General features: G+C 39.5%; 1 protein-coding gene across 3 annotated transcripts in view; it reads left to right on the forward strand.

Annotated features, from left to right (window-relative positions):
* Positions 1-19,430, forward strand: part of FARS2 (phenylalanyl-tRNA synthetase 2, mitochondrial) — a 248,058-nt gene that overhangs the window by 36,314 nt on the left and 192,314 nt on the right. The window lies entirely within an intron of this gene.

The following is a 19,430-nucleotide window of genomic DNA, read 5'->3' on the forward strand; positions in this document are numbered from 1 at the left end:
GCTTATCAAATGGAAATTCAGGGAGACTTGACAACCCGTTTGACCTGTGAGCAAACGTCCCAACACTGTGTATGTGGGGCAATGCAGCATGAAAATTGTAATGCGAATGTCCCCAGGTGTCTGGGTCCTTTCATTAATTGTATAATCGATGGGAATAAGACATTTAAGACCTCATTCAGCAGAATAGAGATGGCTTATGGTGTAAGGTAGGAAGGCTTTACCATCACTTCTGTAAGGTAGTTTGTATTAGTATGACAACGGTTGTTGCTTGTGAGTCATGAGTGGTAAACTTAAGATCACATCTGTAAAATTTTTATGTTATATACTCACCATTGTGTTTGATATACAGTACACCAAAAATGTTTTACAGAAAAGAAGTTTATTTACTAACAGTTTAGAGGGTTTTACATTTTTATTGTAGGTAGTTTTCATTTCCCTCATCTGTAAATCTACTATTTTGTTATTTCATTGCTGTATGTAGTTGAGAAAGGAATATATTTTAATGCACATAAGAAGCCCGTAAGAATTACTTGTAGTAAAATTCAGTATCTAAACAAAGTGTTTCTAAGATTTAGTACCTTGACACTTTATAGGAAATAAAAACATGTGCTCTGTAGCAGATGAAAGGTGATAATCCACCTTTTCCCATATGAAAAATGTGAGATTTTTTAAAACAGGTTCATGATTTATGATGTAATGTTGCCTGTCCTTCTCTTAAAGTCAGAATAATTCTTGAAGAGGAAAGCCTTGGTGTTTTTTGGGGTTTTTTTGGGTTTTTCTAAAAAATAATAAATGTAAGGGAGTAGCTGTCTGCTCAGGATACATACATAATGTGATTATTTATACCTGTGTAGGGTCAACTTTATTTCAAGTAGTTTGAACATCGAAGAGGATTTGGAAATATAGATTTAATTGGTTTCCAAGAGTCATAGTCTACATACTCTGTAAAATAAAGACATTCCAAAAAGGTGGATTGGTAGGACTTTCAGAAACTCTCGTTACACAAAGCCTGTGGGTCATCCAACCTGAAATTACCTAATGGAGGATTGTATCACTCGCTCTCCACAGCTGGACAGGGGAGAAAAGATAAAATAGTCTTGAGGGTCAAGATAAGGACAGGGAGAGATTATTCAGCAATTACTGTCATGGGCAAAACAGACCCAACACTGAATAAAATGCATCTAATTTATTTCCTAATTAAAACAGAGTAGGATAATGAGAAATTAAACCAAATTTAAAAACACCTCTTCCACCCTTCCCTTCTTCCTGGGCTCAACTTCATTCATGATTTCTCTACCTTCTCCACCTGAGCAGCACAGGGGGAGATGGTGAATGGGGACTGTGGTCAGTTCATCATGAGTTGTCTCTGCTACTCCTTCCTCGTCAGGGGGAGCATTTCTCACACTCTTTCCCTGCTCCAGCATGGAGTCCTTGTCATGGAAGACAGTCCTCTGAACTTCTTCAACATGAGCCCTTCCCACAAGGGCTTCAGTTCTTAATGAACTGCATCAGTGTGGGTCCCTTCCATGAGGTGCAGACCTTCAGCTGGTAGGACAAGAGGAAACAGCCTTAAGCTGTGCCAGAGGAAGTTTAGACTGGATACTAGGAAAAATTTCTTCACGGAAAGAGTGATCGAGCCCTGGAAGGGGCTGCCCAGGGAAGTGGTCGAGTTGCCATCCCTGGAGGTGTTGAAGAAAATGCGTGGATGTGGCACTTTGGGTAATGATTTAGTGGGTATGGTGGTTTTGGTTTGATGTTTGGACTTTATGATCTTAGAGGGCTCTTCCAGCTTTAATGCTTCAGTGATTGTAAGGTGCTGTATAAGATGACCAAGCTGTTTCTTTTCACCATTAAGCCGAGTTTTTCTACCTTCATATTATTTCTATAATTACTGAGTGCAGTGCTAGCGCAGCTGTCAACAGTTGATAGGTATGTTGGACTCACTCAAACAGCCTCTAAATGTTACTGCCCTTAAACTTTTTTTTGCAGCATGTGTCTATTTGAAACAGTGTTTTCAGTTAAAAAAAATTAAATCCAGTATCCTATTCTTTATCTTGCCTTGGCCCTCTCCACTCTTATTGCTGAGAAGCTAAATTAGTAATTTTACTCCAAATGCAATAGATTCTGTCTCTAATTATATGGAAGTGCACCCTGAAATGTCCCCTTCACTGTGAGGAGCACTCTGTGGTGTGCAATGCAGTGAGAGGAATTACTTTTTCAGGACTGCTTTTTTTATCAATCCTCCTGCTGTCATGGTGTAACCCCAGCTGGTAACTAAGCACCACACAGCCGATCACTCAGTTGGATTGGTCGGGGGAACACCAGAAGAGTGACAGGGAGAAAACTCCTGTGTTGAGGTAAAGACAGTTTAACAGAGAAAGCAAAAGCCACACACGCAAGCAAAGCAAGGAATTCGATCACTTGTGCCCCTGGGCAGGTGTTCTGACAGCTCCAGGAAAGCAGGGCTCCATCACATGTAACAGTTATTTGAGAAGACAAATGCCAATACTCTGAATATCCCCTCTCCATTCTTCTTTCCCCAGCTTTATATGCTGAGCATGACGTCATACAGTACGGAATATCCCTTTTGTCCCAAACACCTTTCTCTTTCCCCTTCTTCCCTTAGCTTTATATGCTGATGATGGTGACACACAGTATGGAATATCACTTTGTTCAGTGGGGAACAGCTGTCCTGCCTGTGTCCCCTCCCAGTTCCTTGTGCACCCCCAGCCCACTCATTGCTGGGGCGGTGTGAGAAGCAGAAAGGCATTGGCTCTGTGTGAGCCCCACTCAGCAGTAACACAAACATCTGTTATCAATGCAGTTTGCAGCACAGATCCAAACCAGAGCCCCATACCTGCTCCTGTGAAGAAAATTAACTCTGTCCCAGCCAAAACCAGCACACCTGGTTAAATTCATCATTGAAACATATGAAAGCATTAAATGTGTTGGCATGTCTTTCATGAATTTTCCATGATTAATACATTTTTTTAGTGGAGGCAGCTGGTACTCAAATGACTTTATCATTTTAAAAATATATTTTTGTTAGATATCACAGAATAGAGGGGAAAGAAAAATACATTTTTACACTCCACTTTTGCCAGTGTTGACCTGTATTACTTTATTATTTTCCCGTAAGATAAAACATCATTGACAGGGAAGCATTATTTCTGAATTGGTGGGATGTGTAAATCAGATGTAGCTAGTTAGGAGCTGCTGTTTGTATTCTATGGTGACGGACAGAAGGGAAAGTTTTGTGAATTAAGTTCAAGTATGTTGCTTGCACTTCTGTTTGAATCTACTTAGGGGTGTTGGAGTAACAAACCACAGATTAAAAACTCACTGCTCTGAGAAGAGAAATATTTTATTTTCAAGTCCTTCAAGCAGGGAAGTCACAGGTATCATACAGGTTTATATTGTGCTTAATCTCACTGTAGTCAAGAGAGCAGCCCAGATGAGATGTAAGTAAAGAAATGAAAAATGTTGGGATGTGAGGAGGAGATAACCTTGGGAAGGTCGTTGTAAGTTTTGGTGATGCAATTTGAAATATTGAATCTTGAGTATTGTATTCAATTTCAGTCCCTTATTCTCTAAAAAAGAGAGATCAAAAAGAAAGCAGAAGTTGTTACTCAAAAACACGCTTGATAGAAACAATGACTTTTGTATGAAGGAATACTAAAAAAAAAAAATAAATTCAAGATTGCAATATGTAAGACTGCAGTTTGAAGAGTGGAGTAAAAAGAGTATCTCGTCAGCTCTGTGTGATTTCCACAGATGTTCCTGGTGTCTCTCCATTAATTTCAGTGGGAGTTTGTACCTAAGCCACCTAGGAATCTTGAGACTACTCATGGAAAAGCTTAATCTGAATGGATTTTTCTGCTTATCCCATGCCATGGACCAAGATGGGACTAAATGAAACACAACTCTGATACATTTTAATAAATCACACCCTGCAGCACACAGTTAGCAGGAGGTGTCTGAATGACCACTGCAGTTTGTCTGTCATTGTATTGCCTTCTACACAAAAAAACTGCTGAGGAATATTGTTGGAATAGGGAAGGAATGTTGTTGCATTGTTTTGTTTACTGATAGCACACAGCTAACTGTGACTGTCAGTGAGCACTCAAAACTTTCTTTTTTTTTAAATTGCTGTGAATATTTGTGCTCTTGCCAGTTAATCTCAGAGTAGGACTGCCAGTGAGGGGAATAAAATATGGAAAATAATGCTGTGTTTTATATAGCACCTGCCATACTCTAGAATGTTAAAGCACTTACTAAATAGATGCTGAGATGGATAAAATATGACAGTGCCTATAAGCAAATGCATCACCTGCTAAGCTTTCTGCAATGTAACTGGCATACAGCCACAAGCACCATTAAAACTGCTACTGTAAGAAAGACTTGGAGAGACCTCTAAGGGATAACTCCCTATAATGTGTTTCATTAAAAAAATTGTAATAATGGTGATAGAAATCATAACATAAACAAAAACAAAGCAGGAAGGACCTTGTGATATTGACTAGTCTGGCCCCCAAAGCAGGCTAAATTTTATATCTGGAGGTTTTTTTAGCACAGCTGTTTAGAAATCTGCATGAAATAATAAAACTATACAAGCTGTCTCATTCCACAAATAGAGTAAACGTCACTCCATTATGTCACTATTTGTAGAAAGACTTCTAATAACTGATAAAAATTCTTTTAATTCTTTCAGTAGGTGTGTTGCTGCGTGTCCTTGTATTGTGGAGACAAGCTTATTCTGTAGGGTGTGCAACTTTCTTTCAGATCTGATGATGAAAATGCCTTTAAATTTTTTCCTCTCTAGTCTAAATAGTCCTGGTATATTCAGTCTTTCTACACAGCTCTTCCTCTGAGATTTGTGGTAATTGCTGTTACTATCTTTGGACTCTTTCCAATTCCTTCACGTTTTTATAAACGTTATGCCAAAATGTTGACTCTCCTATTCCTTCTTGCTAAACAGAAGGACGATGCTGCTTCCTATTTTGCAGAGTATATACTTCTGTTTCTATTCCTCCTTCTTGATGGTTCCTTTTTTTAAATCACAGTTTGAACTTGTATTGAACTCATGTTCTATTATGACCCCAGATCCTCTTCTGAAGATGCTGCCATTTAGCCGCTCACTTGCTCTGCTGTAGGTGTGCAGCTGTCTGCCAAAGCGAGCACACTTGCACTTGCCCTTGATGAATCATTCTGTTGTTTCTCTGACTGCTGCTCTAGTTTGAGCAGAATAATTCTGAGTTCCAGCCCTGTTACCCAGTATACCTACGGTGTTCGCTCCTGACTGGCAGATTTAAGCATGTCCTCTGTTCAGTTATGCAGGTTACTAATGAAAATACTTCCCTGAGATGACACCAAGTTCAGATCCTTGCAAAAACCCACTCAGTGCACCTTTTTGGTTTTGATAGTGAGGTGTTAACAACTTTTGTGGGGTCATGTAATCAACAACTTTTGCTTTCATTCACTATTAATCCGTAGAAAATACTTGCTTGTAAGAAAGGATAAGCAAAGGAATTATCTGCCTTTTCTTTGGTAATACAAGTTGGACATCATAAGAGGAGAATGGGGAATCTAGTTTTCTGGCCTCTGTTATCTTTTTTTTTCCCCCCACTGTTTCTTAGTGGGAATAGAATAAAAGTTGAAATTTTTAATAATCTGAAGATGCATAAAAAAATAGAAATACTTATTCCTATGTGCAAAGTAGGACGTTCATGTTGAGAAATGATCTCATAGCACAAAAAGAAAAAAAAAAGATGGAGATGCTAGTTTGTATGTTAGCAACCAAGTGTTTGTTGACAGTTGGGTGGTCAGTATAGTTGGGTCAGGGTATTCTGTGGCTGTTTTAGTAGGTTTGATACACGTTTTCTCAGGATAGACAGCTGTAATTACTGGATGCTTCATACACAGATAATGGCCAGAGAAGAGCCAAATACGGAAATATCCTTATGAATATCAAAAGACGGTCTTTCATAGAATCACGGACTGGTTTTGGGGTTAGCTCTAGCTCCCTTAGTGCCATGGGCAGGGACACCCTCCACTAGACCTGTTTGCCCAAAGCCCCATCCAACCTGGCCTTGGACACTGCCAGGGAGGGGGCAGTCACCAGCTCCCGGGGCAGTCACCAACTCCCTGGGCCAGGACCTTACTGCCCTTTTTTGTGTTCAGAACTTACATTTCACCTTCTTTACTGGTGTATACTTTGTTATGGAAAACGCTTCTGTAATTTATTTGGCGCTTGTATCTATAGAAGGAAATACGTCACAAGCTAAATTGTATATCGTGAAAGCATTATGTGACATACTGAAAACTACATGTAATTTGATATTTTATTTTATTTTTTGCAAGAGAGGGATAAAACCAGCAGCATGACATATAAAGCCATTCTTACTGTATTGTTTGGTGATGTCTTTTTTGCCTGTAGAATTGGAACAAACACTGATTAAGATGAATCTAAGTCTGCTGATAATTATACTAATTGCCCACAGGTTGCTAATAATAAACTTGTGATTTTTTGAGATAGAAGTTAGTGTGACAGATGTACTGACTGCACTAAATTTGATGCTTGTGGAGCTTAAACTGAATAAAGTGTGGATACCATTAAGATGGAGATTAATGTGGCAATTATTTGAACAGTTCAATGCAAGACATTCGTAGAGAGGTGTAATGTTACTTACATGAAATCTTTTTGAGTGTGCCTGGTATGTCCAAAGGCCATGTTCTAAAGTCCTCAAACAGATTTGGGTTCAGGCCTTAAACTGCAAGCTCCTGCAATGTGAGATGTATCTAGTGCAGGACCCACGCGTTGGTGCAGCACATCATTTTATATCTCTCTTTTCGAGGCTTTCAGGGCCACCAGTCAGGTGCTGCCTCTTAGCAAAGTGGTGACTTTCAACCTTAACTTTGAGTATATGTAATCTTCAAGTACAGCAGAAGACATCTTTCTATTGTTTGTTTCTCAGTTTACAGCTAACTTAGCAGAAGTGCACCTTGTAATCTTCAAGTACAGCAAGTTAAAAGACCACTGAAATTCAGTGGTTTGGGTTGGTTTTTTCTGGTTAAACATTTTGCTTTACCTGTTCCACACGGTATCCAAATAAGCATTAAAGCAGCAAAGTATAAAACAGACTAGCTTTCCCTAGTTTGCTACTTTTGTTGTGAGAAGCTGTTTTTAAGATTTCAAGGAAAAAAAAGTCTTATTAAAAGTGCTTTATAGTTATTTTATTTTAAATTCATGTAGTGCTAAAGAAGACTGAATGCCCATGACAGGTCTGCACGAGCAATGATAATGCTGGAAGGTACCTTCGCCCCCTGCTTCTGTCTTAATTAAATAGCAGCAGCCTGGAAGCAAGAGTTGTAATTTTTTATTATTTTTTATTATTTTTGTCTACCTGTATACAATATTGGATCTCTTCCTGTCATTATGAACAGAGGTGTTGATTGTAATGCTGTGTTTTATACGTGATTTTGCAACGCTATGTGATTGAAGACCCCTTCACTGGATGTAACTCTTCTTCAACTGATGTTGAAATGTTAACATCGTGCCTTGATTGCTTCGTTTTCCTTTGAGCTGTTGTTCTTGGTAGCTCTGTAGCAAGAAGTAAATGAGATTTGAAAAGGCAGACTTCAGTTTCATTCTGCTTAAATTCCTTTCTTCATGGCACTTATGTAAACTTTGCTATGCAGTATTCTCACTCAACTGTTTTCCTTCTAAATAACTCACCTTAAAAAAATCTTTTTTTTTTTTCTTGGTGACTTTACTCTTCAGATTTGTTGAAGAAAATGTAAACATTCCTATCCATTGATCCTTATTTAGCAAGACTCGTTTCTGTGGTTTCAAGGAATGAGCTACACACTGAAAGTAATCGGCAACTGCTTGAGTCAATCTAATTATTCTACTCTGCCTCCCAGCAGATGACAGAAAGAAGAATTGGAAAAGGATGGTTTTCAGCCCCCATGCCAATGCATGTGTTGGAATTGCAGAAAATTAAATGCTGTAAAGGTCCAGGATAGCAGCTTTAATTTCAAGAGTTCAAAGAATTTCATTCTAGGACTTTTCATACTCGGCTTAGTTACCTGATGGGTTTTATGGAAATGTGTCCCAACAAAGTAACAAAGTTCAGTTGTTTTACCATGTCTAAATAAATGGCAAAGGCAGCAATTGGGCATGCAGCTTTTTATGGTGGAGTGACAGAAAATAATTTTAATTAAAAAAAACCCTAAACCGAACAACAAGCATCAACACCCCCTCCCACTGCCCCAAATAACAAATAACCCAATGCCTAATAACTTAGGCTGAATGATAAAGGATCTGGTAATTTAGGGAATGCTTTTTAGCTCCTACATTGCTCAGTGAAATAATATTTTTAGCTTGTAAGAGTATTTTTTCTTTTTCAAAGCAGTGTGTTGTGTTCAGTCTAGTTATTTTGGAACCCCAAAATAGTCTTAGAAACATTTGGGCTGTCATGTGCTATGAGGTAAGAAGAGAGCAGAACCCTGCAAATGCACATCATCCAGCAAAGAACACATCTTGGTGTGGCTGGAGGGGGGGTGGTTAGGAACTTGTGGACAATTGGAAATGTTTAGTTCTAATTTACAAATATGAAATTACCACATGCAGGTTTATTTTATACCTACAGAAGTCTACAATTATGCATATTAATCTTTGCATTTTTGGTTACATGTTTTTTAATAAATTGACAGTTTGTATTTATTCGTATCTACATTCAGTAGGTTTGAAGATAAATCAGCTTCATCAGGCATGATTTTGTCTACTCAGCCTCGAAAGTGAAGTCCAATATTTGTGTTTTAATGAAGCCTATGAAATGATATGATATACCATGCTAGGCCACACTTTGTTATATCAAATATCAAGCTGGACAAATTTCCTGTTATTCTTTTGGCTCTTTGAGTATGCATAGTAGCAGTATGAAGATGAAATTAATTTTTTTTTAATAGACCAAATAAGGTGGTAATAAGTACAGAGGAAAAAAGAAAAACAAAAAAAAAAGTAAAAATCAATGGTTATATTGGCTACATGATAGCCTGTACTTGGGAAATCCTAACTGAAATTAGCTAGCAAGTCTAGAAAATAAAAGTAGTCTGAACTATAAATTTTATTCAAACGCTTTGGGCCGTGGTCCCTGGAATTCCAGCAATTTAATATGAAAGGTTCATACCAAAAAAATTCTAGTACACATTATAAATCTGTGACGGTCACAGTTTGATCTTGTGTAGGCGCTGGTTATGTTTTTCCTTTGAGTGAGACTCGATTGTGCTCACTCACCTTTTATAGAAGTTTGTTACAGTAATAGTCTATTGTTTCTCATACATTTAAGGGAGAGGGATCGTGGCCATGGGTTTTACTTTAAAGTTAACTTGCTGTGACCTTCTCTGATCCTTCCTACCTTCTTGCCCCAGCAGAACCAAGTCGGAAGGCTCATGGCATGCTGCTGCTTTTGGCTAGATTTTCACTGGTAAATACGATTAAAAGAGTCTTATTGCCTGCTTTGGATCTTGGTATGTGGTTACTTGAATTTCAGATGGCTGTGTCAGTTCTCGCTGTTGATACTAGGAGAACCTGCCATGGAATGCTTTTTTTCCTTTTCCTCTCCTGGTTGGACTGTCAGGTTGACACGATTCACTCTGCATCCTGAAACTTCCCCCAGAAAGCCCCCTAACAAATACAATTTCCTCAAAAAAAAATTAAAAATGCTGTGTCTCTTTCTGGTAAAGGTGACAATCAGAGGTGAAATCCTGATTAAAAGAAACCAATTCGTGAATGCCATGCTGGTTTGCAGGCCAGCCCAACCCAACCGTAAGCAGATAGAGCAGCAGCGGTCAGTCCCTTGCCACTTCACCCAGTTAGTTACTTTCTTCTCTCATATCCACCCTCATTTGCCTCAGCAACACTTCATTCATTTTTACCTTCCCATCTCCCCTAAATGTCTCTGGCCTCTCCAGTTGATCTCTCCTGAGACACAATAAGAACAGAGCAATTACTGTACTTCTTGCTCTAAGAATACAGGTTTGAGCCTTAAAAACCTGCACAGTCAGGCAGAAGGTTGTTTCAATGCTAGTAACTCGGTATTTCTGAACTTAGCCCGGTTACTAATAGGCAATTTTATCAAGCTGCTTTTAAAATGCTTTGATTCCATTCACAGTAGCCCTTGTTAAATGGCTGATAAAAGATGCTGCAATCTGAACACGAAGAAAAAATAGCAATATAATCACAACTCTTTAGAAAGAAAGCGAAGGCCAAGATGTTGAAGTTACAGCGCTTTTCAATTGGGAGCTGCCATACTAATGGCTATAAATAATGCAATATTTTTCCCATGGGGGTATTGTAGAGCTTAATTGGTTAATGGCTGAAAAGCACATTGAGATCCTATATAGAGATAGGCTGGGTAAGAGCAGAGCGTGGCTAATGAAAGTCTAAAGGCTGCTGCATACCACTGTTCTGTGTATGTGCCAGTGTGTCAGCTTTGCACCCATGGGTTGCCTTGTTGGATATGTTTAACACTCAGCAAGGTGACTGTGGCTGTGTTTCAGTACATCAGCACACACTAGTAATTTGCTTTATTTGCTAATAGGATTGTTGGGGGGTGGGGGGGTTTAATAGAAGTGTTATGTTATTTTTTTAATATATGATGGTGACTTGCATGCTTTTCAAATTTGCTTATGCTAAGAACTTAGCAATGTCCCTTTAAAAACCAGGGCTTCAAATCTGTTATATATTAAGTGCTATATGAAATTATAGTATACCTGGCCCTAAAAGCATCCTTATATTAAAATTCTTATTAAAAAATTGCAAGTAAATGTAAAGTGTGATAGAAAAGGGTAGAAACATGCAATATGACTGACTTTTTTTTTTTTTTTGGAAGTACCACTTGTGGAAAAATAGTACTTGGAAACAGCTGGAACTAATCTAGTTCTTAGGTCTTTTTAGGGAGTTAAATTTAACATCTGACTTAGTACAATAGGTATCATTTTGCCTTTGTCTGTCTTTCATTGTGATTTGTGAGGAAACCACAAGTAATTTTTTTTAAATTTTAACTTTTCTGTACCTGTCCTTCGTAGGAATTTTTTTTAAATTTGTTTACATGAGTTTTCAATAATTAAGTGGCTTCTGTTATGACAGCACCACATAATGCATGGCAGGCTAATTAATTTTCAGGTGTTACTAGAAGTAATTTATTGGAGGAATCCAGACTTGAAAACTTGAATTCTAGATCTTCGAGCAGCTCGTAGTCCTTTTTAGAAGTTAATACCTGTTGTTGGTATTCTCAATCTAATGACATTTTATCTTGAAATATACTCATTCATCTATTGTTTTCTTCCCAAGCTCATGAATGTGGACAAGTGGATTGCAGTGATTATTTCCCCTCTTTTCTCTTTTAACTGCCTGGTTTGTACCACCCTAGCTTGGTAGCTCATTGCTTGCCTCTTTGTGTGACTGCCAAGGTTGCTTGCATAATTTCCTTGACAAATGGCTTACTCATTAATATTTCAGCCCTGTTCCTACCAACCTCAGAGAAATGTTATGCCCCAGGCAGGGGAATGCAGTTTCTTCCTTAGGAACCTTCTAATCTTTTCCTTAAACTCTTTGTCAGAGCCTGTGACAGATAAATGAAGATGGTGCAATTCAAACTAGAAATGACTTCTTTGTACTCACGTGATGGTACGTTTTATAACTGGGAGGTGTTGAATTGCAGTGGAGCCTCCACTGCAAACATCTATGTTTTCTCTTCTTTAACTGTACAGAAATCTGTGAGACTTACTGGTTCTGAAGTAAAATCCATTGAGAAATTTGTCTTTTTTTGATTGGCTCTTGAAGAACACATAGTGCTGATAAAGGCTCACTCTGTTCACTGACTCATTATTTCTGTAATAGAGACAGAACAAGGCACGATACTGCAGCTCAGTTAGTTTAAGCTGAGGTCAAGTTCACATCGCAGCTTGGTCTGAGATCACAGAATTGCTAGGTTGGAAAAGACCTTTGAGTTGGAGTCTAACCATACCTGTCCTCTACTAAACTGTATGCCTGAGCACCTCATCTTTTAAATACTTCCAGGGTTAGTGAGTCAATCCCCTCCCTGGGCAGCCTGTTCCAATGCCGAATAATCCTTTTGGTGAAGAATTTTTTCCTGATGTCTAATCTGAACCTGCCCTGGCACAGCTTGAGAACATTCCCCCTTGTCCTATTCGCTGTTGCTTGGGCGAAGAGACCAACACCCATCTCTTCACACCCTCCTTTCAGGTAACTGTAGGCAGTGATAAGGTCTCCCCTCAGCCTCCTCTTCTCCGAACTGAACAACCCCAGCTCCCTCAGCCACTCCTCGTAAGGTTTCCTCTCCAGCCCCTTCACCAGCCTGGTTGCCCTTCTTCGAACACACTCCAGGATCTCAATGTCTGCCTTGTAGTGAGTGGCCCAAAATTGAACGCAGTACTCAAGGTGTGGCCTCACCAATGCCAAATACAGGGGCGCGAGCACTTCCCTGGACCTGTTGGCCACACTGGTTTTGATACAAGCCAGGATGCCACTGGCCTTCTTGGCCACCTGGGCACACTGCTGGCTCATATTTGGTCTGCAGTCAACCAACACCCCCAGGTCCTTCTATGCCAGGCAGCTTTCTATCCACTCTACCCCAAGCCTATAGCGCTGCACAGGGTTGTTATGTGAGTCTCTGGTGGTATTTTGTCTTAAGATATAGCAAATACTGAAAATGATCTCTTTAGAGCTTGATGTGACAATGAATTGATACAATACAAAACTTATACCCATTAGGTTTGAAACAAGGTAAGGAATTTGATGGAAATGTTGATTATATTTATATTAAAACCATGACATTACTCCTTGGTTTAAAATATTTATTATATTTATCAATGCATATTAATATTTAGAGTATTCTTTTAGTCTACAGCAGGTTGTCTAGGGTATTACTGAGGGCATCTGGAGATATGTGGTGAGTCATGGTTTTCTGCAGTTGTCCTCAGGAATAGGAGGAGATGGCAGGAATCAGAGTGCTACCAGGAGTTAGCAGGTAAAGATGAAGACTTACAGTTTGGGGATGAACTGACTGAGTCATGTTAGCCACCTCCTCTGTCATGAGCCATCTAAGTCATTTGGTTCCCCTAGTATTGGGTTGGCTGGGTTTGTTTCTTAAGTGTAGTTTTATACTGTGACATATGAGGTGTCTGAAACTTGGGGTTTTGGGCATGCTGAATATTTTGCAGATGAAGGTTAAATGTAGCCCATTAGGAAGCACACACATGTGTTGAATCCATTATGGAAAATCTTGACTTGTTTCTTTCCACCTTTTCCCTGGAGGAGGCAAGCAGTCATTATTTGATCAGTGAATGAAGCTTTTGAAATTGAATGCTATCTTCTTTGTCTACCACAGGCATCTGCAGAGGGCTGAGCTGCTCCTGCTGTTGCCATTGCTACCTTGCTGCTGCCATTGCGCCTTCATCCCACAGAGACACATGGCAATGTACCTATAGGTGACTTTCTACATGAGCAGCAGTGTTGAATGAAGGTCAGGAGGTTCTGTGCTATTTCTAGAGAGCAGCATGTTGCACATCCATCACCCCCTCATAGCGTGGAGTTGTTGGTTTATGATGTAGTGTTTATCATTAATACTTATGCATTCTCTGCTGTGCTTTGCACTGTTACCAAGTCTGCATGTGTCCCAAGCTTGGCATTTAATAAATGAATAATTAACTGTGGAAAAAAATTATTACTCCCTCCTTTTGTTAAGGCAGGGGTGATTTTCCTTAATTTAATCTACTGTCATCAGTGTCTTTGTGTGTGTATATATATATATAATTTGGTTTTAATTTTTCTTTTTACTGATAGTGTCTTTCCATTGTATTTATTGTGGTTTTATTAATCTAAAACATCTAAAATTGGTGTAGTTGGACTGCTCACCTTAAGCTTCTGGATTTTGCACATTATATAGTTTGGTACCTTTCCATTTCCTAGAACTAGAGGTCTGAATTTGTTTAACTTTGGTGTTTTAGCTTCTCATGCCAACTGTTCTGTATACATTTTCTCTTAAGAAATTATATACTCTCTGAATAATTCAGCAGTTTGTACCTGATATGCCTGCTGATCACAAATCCTAGTGTGTGAATACACTACTTCTAAACTGTTTAAATCACCTTCACTACAGGCTATTTTGAAACCTGACTATGTTGATATTTGAAACAGCCTTACAGCAGATAGGCAGGACAGCTACAGAGTTTGCAACCTGAAACCCATTTTACCTGCCTCGAAATGTATGTCTTGAAGTACTATCCTTTTAGTAAGTGAGAAACTTACAGATCAACCTGCACAATCTTGGAGTGACACTGTGTGCTGAGGGAGACCAGTGCCTGTAGCAGCCTTTGGAAACCACCCAGAGAACTGAGATGTGTTGTGATATGTCATCACTGGCCATATCCAACCTGAAAATGAATGGCAGGTGTACTTAACAGATGATCCAAAACATTTTAAAACTGGTATTTGCTCAGAGGTCCTTGCAGAGCAGTGTGTTCCTCACCATGACCATTAGAATGATGAAGACAGATGAAGGTGTGCTCTGGAAGTATAGGCCAGGTTTTCTGTGCTTGCCTTCAGGTACTTGTGTAAGACAGGACATGAAATACTAGCATTTGTCCAGGCAAGAGGCATCTTCTAGATCACTGAAAAAGGGGCATGGTTGTTAATATTTTTTCATTTCGTATTTAAGAAGGTCTTATGTGTAACACTGAGAGAAGACATGGTCATGCCTGAGCCCAGAAAGGGTTTTTTAGTTTCCTCTCTCATTATTGCAAGTCTCAAAATGTTGATGAAGGCGGCATCATAATTAATGTATTGCTATTAGAGAACAGACAGCAAGCCAGCTTATGTCACATTTTTGATTTAGTTAAGAAAAATAACAACAAAAAAGTTATTCTGTAAGTTTCCTGTAACTTGCTGGTGGATTATTAACTAGATGAAAGCCAAGTACATAAAAATATCAAGAGCCCAATACTTGACAGCTGTGTTATCTTGCCCAGCGCTTTGTAGTGTGAGCAATACTTTGTTCCACTGGGTGCTTGGCCATCATCAGGGACATCTGAAAATATTCTGCCCTTGGAAGGTTGGGTTCTAAAATGGATCCGTTTAAAAATGTCTGCAAGGCTATTTCAGAGGTTTGTGTGTAAAACAAATTCAGCATGCTCAGAAAGAGTGAAAGTCTGTTCTGGTGCACAAAAATATAGCTGCATTTTAAAAAGAGCTTGGGGGAAAAAAAAATCTGAGCTTGTTATTAGCATTGCATGCAAAATAGTATGTGTTATATCCTGTGCAATGTAGATACGGTCATGGCAACACAATGATATTTGCTGCTGTATGCCTATATAGTTTTCAAAACTAAAATTCAATGCTTAGCTAAATTGCTAAGCAGACTGGTAAATGTCCAATTTTAGCAGCCTAGCATATGTTTATAATTTTTGTTTTAACATATGCTATGTTGGTTGAACTCCCCTCCCCACACATACGGTAGATAAAAGCTGTCACATCACAAAATGGTGGCAGCCCAACTTTTCTAACATTTTCCATGGCACTTCAGTCTTGCATTAATTAGCTATTCTTGGACAGGAGACAGACTCTCATCTTGGTAGAATTTCGGTTTCAAACCCATCATGTACTTCGGTTTATGTATGCAGCAGCCCATCTGTGTTGCTGCAGCCATAAACAGTAGAAAGCACAGGGCGTACAGAGAAGTGGTCAGCCAGAGCGAGGATGCCCTTGCATCACGGATATGAACATGTAGCTCCTGGCCCTGAAAGCAAGCCCCTTTGGCTCGCTGGTGGACTCTTGTTGGCTGGAACAAGAGCTTTCTCTCTCTCCTACTTTTCGAGGAGAGGTGGGTGGATAAAGCAGTGCCAAGTGCACTGTCCTTTTTCTCTTCGTTGTGAGCTGCTAAACCACCCCTCTTTCCTCGAGTCTATGATTTGTTCCTAAACCTCAGTGGAGTAGAGGGGACTCATGACAAATACCAGTGCAGCTGTGATAAGGCCGTTGTAATCCATGCAGCACTGTGAGATGGAAACCTGGATTTAGACACAAAAGGACACACCTGAGTAGTACTGCAACCAGTTCCCATATCACATCAAACAGCCTTTTGAATGTGCTCCGAAATAGCAATATTTTTTGGTATTCTGTCTTCTCTTTCCTCGTTGTTAAGCTTCTGACTGCAGTGTACCTTTGCATGTGTAATGTCTACTGTGCTACTGTACAGGGGATGGTTGGATTAGGGGTGTTGGGGAGGGTGGGCAGGGATGAAGGAGCCTTGCCCATCAACTGAAACTGCTGTAGAAATGACACAGAGTCTGTGGTAGAGGACTGGCATTGGCAAGTAACTAGTCTATCCAAGGCACAGGGTTGTTCTGATGCCTTCATGCCTGGGTGTCACAGGTGCCAGCTCCTGCTCTCTGCTCTACCTTGATGCTGCTCAAAAGCTCATACCCCCATGGAGGCATGGTTCCAAATACATTGCCAAAAATAACATATGGTATCAACCTTATCAGAGATCTGAGTTCCTGCGGTCCTGTTAGACATCTCAGTATGGAGACTGAGGTACAGGGACAGGCCCATGAAGCTTCAGAGGAGCTGGGAATGTGACAATGGTAGCATTGATATAAGCACCTGCAGTGTTTTGAGAAGCTGCACTGGGAGCTGCTGGTGAGGCAGCCTGGTTTCAAAAGCCTGCAATGGCTCCCAGCTACAAATCAGAGCTGATGTCAAGCCCAGATTATGTGACCCACAGGTAATGCCAGTAGAGCATCTTTGGATTGTAGATGCTAGTGGTGGCTGTTGAGTGTTTATTTCCCATCTATGTATTTGTTTTCAGCCACAGGACCTAAAGCTGCTGTTTGGCTTGCTGTGGCTGTTAGCTGGCGGGCTGGCAGTCTTTGCTGTGGCATTCGAGTTTTGTCAGTGTGTGCAGAAATCAGCTTGTTTTCTGCCAAATAATAAACCTGGTGGAAATGAAGGAAGAAAAGGATAAATTTAAACTGCTTTTTTAGACCTTTATGTAGGTATCTACTAGAAGTAAATATCAGTAATTAGTGTATCTTTAACATCAGTTACTTATTGTTAGCAGAACAGTAGAAGATCTATTTTCCAGTGTTGCTCTCTGCCTTGCTTAGCATTTACTTGATCTGAAGGTTTCTTGTACAGTGTGAAGAGTGAAAACATTGCTTTTTTTCCTTCCTCCCTTCCTTCCCTTCCAATGGCTTCTTTCCCCAAATGTAATTTATGAGCAGTTGAGTTGAACAAAGTCCGGTACTGTTTTCTGTTATGATCCTAGAAGTAGCATACAGGAGTCTGTGGTGGGCAATAGGAGCAGAAGAGTGTTGATGAAGGACTTCAGTGTTTCTGGTTGTCTCTTGAGTTGGTGACTCCTTTACTGCTTCTTTGCTCTTTTCAGTGCTTGACATTGGATACATCATTGAATAACACTAGATAACTGTAACTTTTTTTTCTTATGATAGAATAATAGTACAGGTATTAATGCAATTTAACTAAAGCAGAAGGAAACTGTTCATATGAAAACTCTGATGCAAGTTCATTTTTTTCCTATACGAGCTTGTGAGGAGTATCTACCACTTGCTCAGAAAAAATAGTATTTCTGAACCATCAAAAACTGATAGCAGAGTTGCTCCTTACAAATACTGAAAAAGCATCAGGTAAGCCCTGAGATGTATACCTTACTCTCCCTTAAAAATCACGAGTCTTTAAAATCCACCGTGTTCCCCAACACTTACTATTTGTGTTCTAATTTTTTTCTTCCATGAAGTTATAATCATGAGAAAAACTGTTTTATGTGAAAGTTAAACTTCTCATATAGTTGTCCAATTCTCAGAGGAATGGTATTTAGGAAAGCAGCAGACATCATGAGACTCGCGATAAAATCACGAGAGATTTTTGTACATTGCAGATATGTGTAAGTTTTGAATCAATTTTTTTTGAAAAATAAATGTATGGGCAGATGGTGGTATTTACTTTAAGGGAGCTGAATTCATTATCTGACTGGGACTGGGTATTTCAGGCAGCTGTTTGAGAACTCACTTTCCATGAAGGAGAACGTATGTTTGGGGAAAATGGATCCTCTTATCAAAATGTAAGGCTATCCCTTTTTTAGCCTATGTCAGAAGGGTTTCTGGTGTGTGTGTGTGAATTCAGTTATGGAAGAAGCTTATCAGTAATGGCCACAAACTAATTTAGTGAAATAGTTTTGAAAACTCAATAAAAGAAAAGGGGGGGGGGGGGCAGTCTTTCCTCCAAGTTTCAAAACTAGATAAAAGTTCTAGCTGCTCATTTTTCTGAAGGTCTTTGACCAGAAGAAGGATTAAACCAAATATTCTTTAGTCTTGTGCTGCCCTGCCAAATTTAATTCCTGACTGCCCAGCTTGCTTTTGTTTTGATTTATTGAGATACAGTTAGTTCAGGAAATGGACCTATAGATAACATCCAGGCTCAAGTCAGAAGAAAGGAAGCCAAATATGAACATACTTGTTATCTTTTACAGATATGTTGTTTTGGGACTTTGTTCTAGATTGTGTCTGTTCATTTGCATATATATTTCTGGAGTATGAAAAATAATCTTGGCTTGTTTGTTCTGTGTTTAGACTTTTCTCTTATGTTCCCATGGAGACCTAGCCAGGTACTGTAATCCTAGCATCGAGGTGGAAAGCTATACTTTGAAGACTGTGGTCTATTAATTGTTCATGTCCCTTCTTCCTCCATTTCTTTAAGAAGACTTTCACAGGAAATTCTCACTCTCAGGAAACCTGTGACTCTGCCTTTCTTGGTTCATAGAGAACTTTGAGCTGATTTGCTTCGAGCAGATGCCTTTCCCCAGTCACTTAACATCTGATTCCTCTGTTTTCCCATTCCCTGCTAATCAACTTGTAATGCTTTATTATTTTACTGGAACCTATGCTAATATTTATAAAGCACAACTATAGATTTTTCAAGTGATTTTGCGTCTCAGAATGGGCTTATGTATTTGGAGTGGCTGAAGAGCTCGTGATCCTCAAAATGACTTTTTGGAATTGTCCCTTTGAACACCACGGAGTAATGCAGATGCACACATGTAAAGCACAAGGCCTGGTTGTAAACAGGGTGGATGTGTAAAGATGTCCTTTTGATAGGAAATAAGCTGTTCAGTTCAGACATCTTTCAGGATCTCATCACTTCATTCACCTTCCTGATATTTGGGGAGCCTCCCCGCCTGGGGATACAGCGATGTCAGCCGTGAAAATAGCCATGTGGGGAACATATGGAAAAGGGGGTTTGTGCTCACCCCAAAATACTAATGCTGGTTCTGACTGTGTGGAGCCTTTTTTGTGCAATACTCATATGTGAACTTAATGTCGTTTTTGCA

Source organism: Gallinula chloropus, assembly GCF_964237585.1.
Source record: "Gallinula chloropus genome assembly, chromosome: 2".
Lineage (NCBI taxonomy): Eukaryota > Metazoa > Chordata > Aves > Gruiformes > Rallidae > Gallinula > Gallinula chloropus.